At 38.4% G+C, this 12,449-nt stretch overlaps 1 non-coding gene across 1 annotated transcript; it reads right to left on the minus strand.

The window, feature by feature from the left end:
- Nucleotides 1–330: 330 nt before the first annotated feature.
- On the minus strand, nucleotides 331–437 carry LOC145060783 (small nucleolar RNA R71). The gene has a single exon (XR_013686967.1). It is a non-coding gene; the product is annotated as a small nucleolar RNA R71 (small nucleolar RNA).
- Nucleotides 438–12,449: the final 12,012 nt, after the last annotated feature.

The following is a 12,449-nucleotide window of genomic DNA, read 5'->3' on the forward strand; positions in this document are numbered from 1 at the left end:
GATGTGGGTCCCGGTTTAGTCCAACCCGCAATACCTGCCACTGCCACATTCGAGCTGAAGGGACACATATTGACCGCACTGAAGGACATCCCATTTTTCGGGAAAGATCATGAGGATGCTTTTAAGCATCTAGATGAAGTCAACGACATTGCGGATTACTTCAATGTCCCAAATGTCAACAGAAACACAGTCTTGCTTAGGATGCTTCCCATCACTTTCAAAGGAGCTGCTAAGGAGTGGTTGAAAGCACGCCCACCAGGTACAATCACCACTTGGGCTCAAATGTGTGAGCAATTCCTGGACCAGTTTTGCCCGCCATCCAAGATAGCGAAACTCAAGAAGGCAATAGCCAACTTTGAGCAACAGTCGGGGGAGTCACTATACGAAGCATGGGAAAGGTACAAGGGCTTGCTCAGAAATTGCCCTCAACATGACCTAAATGTGCAACAAGAGATGTCAATCTTTTATGATGGGGTCAATGTGATGACAAGACAACTCCTTGATACTCAAGGACCATTGACAAAGAAAAATCCAAGGGAGGTTAAGGAGCTAATTGAAGAATTCGCGAAACACTCTCGCGAATACCACAACCCAAGGCAAGATGGAATCAAAGGCGGTGGAGGGGCCCAAACTGAAGAAATTGCAGCTGTCATGGCCATGCTGAATAACACGGATCGCAGGATAACACAAATGGACCAGTCGATACATGCCATAAGAGTGGGGTGCGAGAGATGCAGTGGTCCACACTTGACCAAGGACTGCAATATAGATGAGTTTGGGAACAGAAGAGCTCAAGTGTGCTACTCTAGTGGGGATAAATTTGATGAGGACTGGAGGAAACCGAAGAAGGAATGGCTGCCATATGAAGAGTATAAGAGGCAAAAAGAAGAGAAATATAGGCAGACAGGTCGAGGCCTTTATCAAAAGGAGCAGTCACCGGCCGAGAAGAAACCCGACCTAGAGACCATTTTGATGAAGTTTATGGAGGCTTCAGAAAAGAGACACGATGCCACTGATTCCGCTATCATGGAACAACAAACTTTGATAAAGAACCAGCAAGCCTCCATTCATAACCTTGAAGTATAATTTGGTCAACTAGCCACTCTAGTCCATGAAAAATTGTCCCCGAAGAATCCCAAAGTAAAGACCCAATCTCACGTAATGGCCATCGATACTGAAGAAGATGCAATATCTGAGTTCCTGGAGGCATTGGAAGAAGAACCGCAGCAGCCCAAGAAATCAAGAATCAAAAATGGAGAAAGTGTTGAACCAGACTCGCCACGACGTGGCACTCCTCTGGCCACGACGTCGCGCAAGTCTGATCAAAAATCCTTTGAGCCCAGTCCAACTTATCATCCACCTCTGCCATTTCCCACCCGAGCTACCCTCAGTCAACTGGAGAAGGAGCATTTGGAGTTCGTAAAGCATGTGAAGGGGATCCCAATTAATACTCCCTTTGTCGAGTCTTTATCCAAAGCCCCCGAGAACCAGAAATTACTGCAAGACTTGATAGATACGCGAAGGCAATTAAAGAAGCAGTCTACATTGATTCTAAGTGAACAAACTTCAAAAGCTGTGTTGGGAGAAACACCAGAAAAGATGGGGGATCCTGGACGCCTCACTCTTCCGGGTGAGTTTGGGAACAAAATGAAGGTTAATGCTTTAGCCGATTCTGGGGCTAGCATTAATCTAATGCCTTTTTCATTTTATCAAAAATTGGAGATTCAGAAGATGAATGCTACAAAATGAGGATTCACATGGCAAATCGTTCGGTGACACAACCCCGCGGCATCGTGGAGGATATTTTGGTAAAAATTGGAAAATTTGTTTTTCCAATAGACTTTGTAGTCTTGGACATGAAAGAAGATCCGGATGTTCCAATAATCCTTGGCAGGCCATTTCTTAACACTGCTGGAGCCCTAGTCGATATCTGCGAGTCCAAGCTCACTTTGAGGGTTGGATATGAACAAGAAGTCTTTGGGATAAAATATGACTTTTGAGAAGATAAAGAAGAGGTGTTCACAATTAATGAAGAGAATGAACTAGAAGAACTGGAAAAGCTTATGGAAGAAGAGATAAAGGCAGTTCATCAAGTCAAGAGGACCAAACCAAGGGCATCTGTTCCGTATGTGATTGAAGTCATAGCTTACAAGAGCCCGCCTTTTTGGGTAAGCGAAGAGGACGAGGAAATGACAAGTGATGAAGAGGAAGTCACTTCAAGAGTAACAAAGCCGATAGTGAAAGAGGAGGAGAATGCTATGGAATGCAAGGAACAAACGAAGGGCACAAAACGCAAGCTTGAAGAAGATGGAAAAGCTAAAAAGGAAAATTCAAAGAAGGCGTATAAAAGGAGAGTTCAAGCTTACAAGCGGCGATTCAAGGAACAAAAGATCCTGGTGGTAGACTCTTCCGAAGATTCAACGTAGGAGGCACGGAGTCCAACTCAAGACTCCAAGAAAAAGAAGCGCTTCTCGGGAGGCAACCCGAGTTTGGTTTGCATTTTCCTTTTAAATTTTTTCTCTTTTCTTTCTTTTCTTTCTTAACTTTTATTTAGGAAAAACATCAGCTCATCATCTAATAACTAGTAATTAGTAAAGAATAAGAAGTGGGGACCTTTAAATAATGAATGGTATGCAAAGTAATTAGTTAATATGTTAGAGTTTATTAAAATTTTGCATCTGGCAGTTTCCACGACGTGGGCATAGCCAGCCACATCGTGGGTCGAAATGAAAACACGTGATTCTGAAGCAGACTTAAGGTCCACGACGTGGGCATAGACAGCCACGTCGTGGCCTTTAAAAATCAGGGGGGGGGACCAATTCCTTAAAACCCTTTGACCGATAATTGTCACTCCCCATTTGGAGACTGCCGCACGAACGGGAACATCATAACCCCACCGCCAATTTCTTATTCTACTTCCAATTTCCTTGCAAGAACTTGCCAATTAATCTACTTGGTATGTGTTTTACTCATTATTTTGTAGTTACTTCTTCCAATTTCAAGTTTTCATGATTAGGGTTGATATGATTTACAAAATTGGTTGAATATAGTGGTTAATTTTAGATTAAATATCCCTTAAATGGTCATAGGAACAAACCCCAACTATTGATTTTGGTAGATACAACATGCATATAGTCCGATCTTGAAACTGTGACTGACGCGACCCACGACGTGGCGCAGCCTGGCCACGTCGTGACTTCTGTGAACAGGTTTAAATTGTTTAATGTGTTGGTTGTTTGCTTCTTTGGTTTACTTTTGTTTGCAGAAATGGGACCACGACGAGCTGTTCCACAGGAGGAAAACCCGATAGATGTAGCAAGCATACATCCCTTATACCAGTTTCCTCAAAACATTCCCCGACCGTTGCTAACTACCTACGAGAATCGGCTTGGATGGTTATATAATAGGGAGTTTGCAATAGCTCCAATTATCGATTGGGGATGGCTTGGTGGAGTGGGAATGGTTGCAGAGTTGACACGCTATTGGTCGAAAACATACGAAGGGGACCAATTTTCTTTCACTTGTCACGGGTGGAGGAATTTATTCGTCATTCAAGAACCCGTGTACCGGGAATTTGTTGGGTTTTGAGTAATCTAACACTTCCTAAGTGTGCATGCAACCCTAATAAACCTTGGATCTATGTTTTCTTCTAAAATACATGCAAATAATAACTTCCAAGGTTTCTTCCTAACTAGCATAGCATAAGGATTATGAATCATAAAAGTACTAGTAGAAATACATACCTTTTGATGATGGTTGATTGTTTGGAGTTTGAGAGCCAAGCACCAATAGTGTGAATGCCTCAAATGGAATCACAAATCACCACAAACACTTGGAAAACTTTGAGAGAGTAGTATACTTTCTTGTGGAATCGGCCACCACTAAGTCTCACACTCCTAGTGTCACATTTCTTGCATCATATGCTTCTTTATATAGTGTGCATGGTTAGGATGAAACCCTAATAACCCATGTCTTTTCCTTTCCAAGGATCCATGGGTTAAAAGCTCCATGGACCATCCATGGACTTCCATATTAGCTTATCCCATTAACAAATGAGTATTAGCCCACACTATATAAAATATAATAGCCCATAATTTAATCAGTCTTCTTTTTAATCTCTAAATTAATTCATAATTAATTTAAGACTAAAACTAATTAAATAACATGACTTCATATTAATATATTATAACTTATAATATATTAATAAGTCGAAAGTATACAATTCTCATAAAATTATCCATAAATCGTTTGGGTGAAGTGCAACCCAAATGGACCATGTCGGGCCGGGTCAAGTATGTACCAAATAAGTTATGGACTTAGACACCTTATCCAACAGACTCCCACTTGGATAAGTCTAATAACTATATTTGCGTATGTTACTTCAGGAACCAACCAACAATCGTAGCTCTCGAAAACTCTGTTGAACTATGAAGCGCCATTTTAGATAAGTGATCATATAATCCTCTGTTCTCATGATATCAGCTGGACAAATACATGGAACAACGTCGTACTTATTGTCCAGCAGTTTGTTTCCCGATTTCCGATTTGTTTGACAAAGAACTTGATTGAACACATCAATTTAGTTCTGACCGGCCGGTACATAGGTCACAACAAAATCATCGAGGGGCCCAGATATCGCTTCTATTTCTAGAAGGAACAGATAAACTTCGACTCATATGCTTGTTCTACTACTTGTTGAATTGTACACAAAGGCACGTTTTATAACATCAAGTTACTGATGCGTTTACGTGCAATCAATGCATAACCAACTCATAGGTAACAACTCATATCTCTAGGTTTGAAGATTTATATGATATTACAGTCTCACGATCACTCGAGATAAATTCCATGAAGTGATACAAGTGAGCGTGGGTTTCTTCCAATACTCATAACTTATGAGCACTCATGAATGTTGTAGCAACCATTGCTATGACTAAACCCATTTAGCCATCTACAAACTCGATTCATGACAGTCTTGATTCATACCTACTTCCAACATATGAACGACTGTGGAGTGTTTAAATAACTTAGTCATTCGGAAAGAATAACCTAGCTATTTTGGAAGTCAAAACATGCAAAGTGAAACACAATAATAATCGAATCCAATATGGTCTCAGAACCCTTTTGAATATAAATAGAACCACCTTTTATTTATCACCATATTGATTACACATTATTCATTGTATAATGTTTCAAACAATCAACTTAAGACTTGAATAAAAAACAACAGTCGTCCCATGCTCCTAGCATGTACACTTTGTTTTTCTAAACAATAGTTATGCCATACTCCAAGTATGCACACTATGTTTGTCTATGATCCTTACATTGTGATGTAGATCAATTGAACATGATTCCAATGATACTCATTTCACAATCCCAAATCCTTATTGTAAATGTGAGAATCCCCGATTCCTATCATTTACCAAAAAATCTGTTAGATTTTAAACTTTTATGCAATGTTCCTCTTGTAATGATTATTCACAAAGTCACCAAAACCTTGTCACCAGTCATTACAGAGTATTCCAAAGAAGGTCAACTCCATTGGAACGGAAGTCTCATATTCAAAGTACATTTCTTTGAACATCCTTCTTGCATTAAGGTTTGCTAATCTTACATAGATTGAATAACTTCCACCTATGGAGACATTTCCATAGTCCCATTTTGACTATCACTTCCGAACAAGAGTTACTTCTTTTCAGAACATGTCAATACGGTCCTTTCCGACAACTTACATCATACTTCCAACTTTCCCTGAACAAACAATCTTTGGGGAACCTCAGATTTGTCCTCGACAATTGCTTAATCACTTTAGTCATATCCAGTTCTAGACTTTTCCCTTCTCAATGCCCTGAGCATTTGGAAAATTTAGAAAGGATGAATATTATAGCACATGCAATCGATCCTATATCCGAAGCATATGGGACACGATTCATGATGTTTGACATAGAGACATGATACTAGACCAGTCTTTTGCTACAATATTTTTTTATTTGCCATGTTTTCAAAATTTAACTATGAAGAGGGATGCCGTAGTCATAATTGAATTTTGAGAACGCAATATATATAGAATTTCCTTAAGTCGAACCATTCAGACATAAAATTCATATATATGTCCTTGACTAAAGATGATTAAAATCTCAATCTAAGCTTCTAGAATTGAAATGAAGTATAATTTCCTCTCCCTTAATTATAGCAAAACGACTTTTTCAACCCCTGCAACTTCATGAATTGAAACTTTTGTTTTTCTATAATTAAAATTGCTAGCTTGCAATACTAATCATAATTATCATGCTCCCACTAACATGATGATTATTAGCAAAACACTTATGCTCCCACTAGCTCTGACAGATTTCCAGAAATCTGCTGGACTTCTGAAATTTAGATTCATACACCCTTTCTTAGATAGCTCACATGTGTGTCTAAGCAATTTCAAGAACTATGACAAAGGGATACCGTAATCATAGTCTCAATTTCTTAGACCTTTTCCATTTCTCACAAGTCCATGTTAGTGTGCCGGTTAACCACACACGCTCCACTAACGACTTTTGAAAATGCAAATAACACAATTGATATCTACGTAAAATCTACTTAGTGAAAGCATTTCCTCACCATCATTTTCATGAATCGGAGAGAAACCTTATGACACTTAGATTTTATAGTGTATAAGTTCCTATCCATGTGAATTTGTCAAAACCATAATCACAAGATAAGGTTAGTGACAAATTCAGCCTTACATGGATTAAACTTGTTCAATCTTAGTTTCTTGTCACCTTGGTAGCACAAGGCCCACCAATGCTTCCAAGTTGAACTCTGATAACTCACATGCAAATTCAACTTATTTGAAGTAGGTACAGAAATAAGAATTATGTCAACACGATAGGTTGCAAACCTTAAGTCGTGTGCTAGTGATAAATTACAGGTTTTACTCTTGATTAAATCTTGAAACTCTTCTGGGTTCTTTAAGGCTCCCACTGTCCCCTTGATATATAAGTTTCCCCAGTTAAGAACCATTCCTTGACAAAACAAATATTCAAGGGATAGTGCGGATTCTTATCAAGACTAACACTTCACATAATTGGTCTTAGTTGGTCTTTGTCTCATCCAAGACATCACAACTTACCAATCTCAAATGTACAAGGGTAGAAACATTTTACACTACATTTGATAAGTGTTTTAAACCTTACTTTATGTCACTCAATGTTACAATCTTGGAGTATGACTCTAAGAATTGTTTTGAAACGAAGTATGACTCATCTTCTCGATCTTAACCAATCCAACAATTCATGACCTCTCTTCTTAGCCTACGAGAATCGGCTTGGATGGTTATATAATAGGGAGTTTGCAATAGCTCCAATTATCGATTGGGGATGGCTTGGTGGAGTGGGAATGGTTGCAGAGTTGACACGCTATTGGTTGAAAACATACGAAGGGGACCAATTTTCTTTCACTTGTCACGGGTGGAGGAATTTATTCGTCATTCAAGAACCCGTGTACCGGGAATTTGTTGGGTTTTGAGTAATCTAACACTTCCTAAGTGTGCATGCAACCCTAATAAACCTTGGATCTATGTTTTCTTCTAAAATACATGCAAATAATAACTTCCAAGGTTTCTTCCTAACTAGCATAGCATAAGGATTATGAATCATAAAAGTACTAGTAGAAATACATACCTTTTGATGATGGTTGATTGTTTGGAGTTTGAGAGCCAAGCACCAATAGTGTGAATGCCTCAAATGGAATCACAAATCACCACAAACACTTGGAAAACTTTGAGAGAGTAGTATACTTTCTTGTGGAATCGGCCACCACTAAGTCTCACACTCCTAGTGTCACATTTCTTACATCATATGCTTCTTTATATAGTGTGCATGGTTAGGATGAAACCCTAATAACCCATGTCTTTTCCTTTCCAAGGATCCATGGGTTAAAAGCTCCATGGACCATCCATGGACTTCCATATTAGCTTATCCCATTAACAAATGAGTATTAGCCCACACTATATAAAATATAATAGCCCATAATTTAATCAGTCTTCTTTTTAATCTCTAAATTAATTCATAATTAATTTAAGACTAAAACTAATTAAATAACATGACTTCATATTAATATATTATAACTTATAATATATTAATAAGTCGTAAGTATACAATTCTCATAAAATTATCCATAAATCGTTTGGGTGAAGTGCAACCCAAATGGACCATGTCGGGTCGGGTCAAGTATGTACCAAATAAGTTATGGACTTAGACACCTTATCCAACAGAATTGTCGGTAGAGTTTTTCTCTACCGTATGCTTCGAGTAACGCACCCTTGATTTCACATACAACCGGGCACTTGTGTTTCGTTTGGGTGGTGTATATCGAGAGTGTAGTCTTCGAGAATTTGCTTGGCGTATGGGGCTCTATACGGAAGTCGAGACGCAATCTCCGTTTTTCATTCCGTTCTTGCTTGGATGTGTGCGGGATTTTGCTCTGGGTACTTTGTATGTACAGTTCTGGCGGGGCATTTCTAACCATGAGTACAACACTCGTGACTCGAGTGAGTCACAAATTCGGAATCCTGTTTTCCGATTTTTTCACCGCCTTATCACTTTTTCAATAAATCACAAGCATCATGGTGATAAGGTCCCCATTCAGAATCTATTTTATTTATGGACTTTTATTACCCTGGGAGTCTGCTGTGATTTACCTTATATGTTGGCGAGGTTTATGGGGAAGAAAGCGGCCAATTCTAGGCCTAGGAGCCCGATTACTGGGGGGCATTTGGTTACTCACCTGGCTAGGTCATATCATATTTTGACCCATGACTTTGTGAGGAATCTTACTCGATTCCCGGACACAGACTTGACCATTCAAGTCTTGGGTGTGATGCGAGCGGTGGTGAATATCGGGGGTCGTTTTATTATACCGCCGATAGATGACGAGCAGGAGGAGGTGCAGCCGGGATAGCAACCACCAGCCAGACTGCGGCGTCGGAATGTACGGGCTAGAGGTGAAGTCGAGTGAGAGCGTACTGCTTCGCAGTTTGTGCAGGGAGTGCCCACCGACCCTTTTTAGAGTCGGGTGGGAACGTATTTGGATAATCTACGGGGGCATGCCATTTACCATACCCAGCTTACTGAGGGTATTTATTCGCATTTGAGTGTGACCCGACCACCTTCTATGCCACCACAATATCCCTATTTTCCGACATGGGAGGATCTATGGCGTCCGCAAAATGATGGGGCAGGGCCAAGTGGAGCACAAGATCAAGATGATGATTGATTTTATTTCTTTTGTTTTGTTTTTAAGTAGTTTTTTTATGATGAATTTGGTGTGTGATGTAAAACATTATTAAACTATGATGTTACTTTTTCTTTCTTTTGGGTTGTCCATTTTTTTTTTCAGATTAGCATTGGAATTCTAAGGAGCGTAAAAGGTTAACTTTCGAGTCGTGTTTGTCTAGTCAAGGAAGCTTAGAGTCGTGAGTCGAAAACCACAATTCAAGATAGGTGTGGGGTATATTAGGAGAGAGGTTATCGTTGGGAAATATATTTGCATAGAAGCGTCTGAAACCAGTTAGCAGTTGGTCAAAGTTGCTAGAGTCACTAAAACAAATAAACCATTTTTTGCTGATGCCCAGTTTCCACGACGTGGAATCCTTGTGCCACGTCGTGGCGCTCTTGCAGTTTGAAGAAATTCAGCAATTTGGTGTTCGCGGTTTCAACCCATATCACGACGTGGCCAGTTACCTGCCACGACGTGACCCAGTTTATCATTGCCCACATTTTCCCTTACAAATACCCACTTTGAAGAATTGAAGTTTCGAGTTATGTTCGAGGTTTATTTACGTATTCAACCAGTTCTACACCAAGTTTCTATTTTTGGAAGTCCAATTGCACGTTTTCCACACTTTTGGAGACGCCACGCCACTATCCCAGGGGAGTCTGTTCCTTTTTCTCCCTTTTCTTTAATTTTGATTTATTTTTATGAATACAATGAGGGCATTGTATGAAATAAGTGTGGGGTAGGGGTAGAAAAAGTAAATTGCTAGAAAATTTTGAAAATTTTCAATAATTGAATCTAGTAATATTAATTAGAGCTATAATTGCTAGTATTATGTGGGATGATCCGATGAAAGTTCAAATGTTTAGTTGAGCCAATACACGTTATAATGCATTTGTGGCCTCCCTTATTTTAGTGAAATCATGGAACAAAAACACAACCCTGCTTGGTTTGAGGGATGCAATATGTTTAGCAGCCTAAACCTGAAATGTATCCAGGAAAATTATTATCATTAGCCAATAAAGGTTGAGGTTGAGCGCCTCAGCTTAAGCATGTAGGTTATGAGTGAAAAAAATGAGTTGCATGTAAAAAAAAAGAGAGAGAATTACGAGAAAAGTGTGAAGAATTTTGGAGCAAATAAAGTGAAGATCAAAAGATCAAAATTCCAAGAAATTCAAAAGTTGAAGATACCAGAAATCAAATAAGGTGGTGAATTCAAAGAAATCAAAGATCAAATGTCAAAGAAATGAAGAATTCCAAAAGAGCTCCATAGTGGTATCAATGATTGTAATTCTAGATTATGTATGCTTAGGTTGCTCAACTAAAAATACCTTGAGGATAAGGAGGTTTTCTGAGGATGGATTCGGAGGGTTGCATAAAATGAGCATTGTTCGGAAAAAGTGGGCGAGTGTTTATGAAGATTGTGAGTATTTAAAGTATGGGGGGGGGGGGTACTTTAGGAAAATTTTAGACACAAAAGCATGCGTTGAGGTCTTGGCATAATGGCTGAACTAGAGTCGGATTGTTCTATGTGGTGTTAGTAATTAAGAATTAAGTTTAAATTTGCTTGAGGGCAAGCAAAGCCTAAGTGTGGGGTATTTTGATATTGCCATATTTATACTTATTTTTAGGCAATATTTAAGTATATTTTTGTTAATAAATTGATAATATGTTTAGAATAATGATACTTATGATTTTAAATTGTTATTTTCAGTCAATATAAAGGATTTTCGAAGAGAGGGACCAAAAATGCCAAAATGTGGAACATGGGAGGCTTGGAAGGCAAGAAAAGAATAAATTCACGATAAACACTCAGTTCACGACGTGTCAATGAAGCCCACGACGTGGCACGGGTGTTCCAGAAGATAAACATCGCGACGCGGAGGATTTCCTTGAAGGATACGGATGGCTTGAAGCCCACGACGTGGCACATCTGGCCACGACGTGGCGCGGGTTTTTGAGGATTATATAAGTCCTCTTGATTATTACGAAAAAAAGAGCTTTTGGCAGAAGAAAAAGAGTTACAGGAGACGAATAAGAACGAAAGAAAGGTTCTGGAAGAGGGTTTTCAACACCAAAAGAAGTAAAGGTTTATTTTTCTAGTTAAATAAGAACATGTCTTTCATTAGTTTTAGCTATGTTGATTTATCTGCTATGATGAGCAGCTGAATCTAGCTACTCTTGTTTAGCTAGATGAAGCTTTGAACTTATGAATAGTTATATGTTTATGGATTGAATTTAGTTGGTAAAGAAATTGCTTGTGTTTGATTTGTATAGCCTAGCATGCTATTACTCGTTTATCTAATTGCTTGATTGCATGTTCTGTGTAGCTTAGTGACCATTAAACTGCATGAACCTGTTTACCTAATAATTTAGTGAACATTGAATTGTTACAGCTAGGATTGACCAATCTTAGTTAGCGATTAGAATAAATAAAGCTTAGCTGTGCTAGAGAACGTGTATTGTGCCCATAATTGCGTTTATAAATCAAATCTTACATAGCATATTTACATTCATAATTAGTTCTGTGTTTAATTATGTGTGAACATACATGGTTTGACATGAATTAGTTAATTATTGGTAAGATAGAACTAAATTACTAATACAACTAAAAACCAACTTAATAATCCGTAATCATTAGCTAGCCATAAGGGAGAAGTGGATTCAAAACTAAACAAGAGTGTGTTTTTATTTATTGAATTTGAATTAAGTTCATCTGATCTTGTAAAACCATTATTAAACTTGTTAATAAATTAGGTTAATTTAATAGTAAGTAAATTAATTAGAACACCGTTCCCTGTGATCGACACCCGACTTACCCAAGCTATACTGTAATCTGACTAGGTACACTGCCTATAAGTGCATAGATAGTTAAGTTTGTTAGGTTATAAATATTAAAATTAGTGAGTACTTTTGTTCACATCAGGTGGCAACAAAAAATATGTATAATGAACCAAGGGAAGGCTCGAGTGAAGATAAAATGAAGAAGATGTATAATAAAAAAAAAGTGGCTAATTACAAAAGAAAGAGGCAAAAACTAAAGTTAAACAATGAGGTACCCCTCCAAATTACCGAAACACTTAAGTGAGCGGTGGAGTTTGGCTCAAGAATCACACCAAAAGAAGCACTTATGTAACACCGTGAATTTCAAAACAATTTTTCGTATAATTTAAAAACATATTCAT

The sequence above is a fragment of the Lactuca serriola genome, chromosome 6, assembly GCF_051521515.1.
Source record: "Lactuca serriola cultivar US96UC23 chromosome 6, Lser_US96UC23_V15, whole genome shotgun sequence".
Classification (NCBI taxonomy): Eukaryota; Viridiplantae; Streptophyta; class Magnoliopsida; order Asterales; family Asteraceae; genus Lactuca; species Lactuca serriola.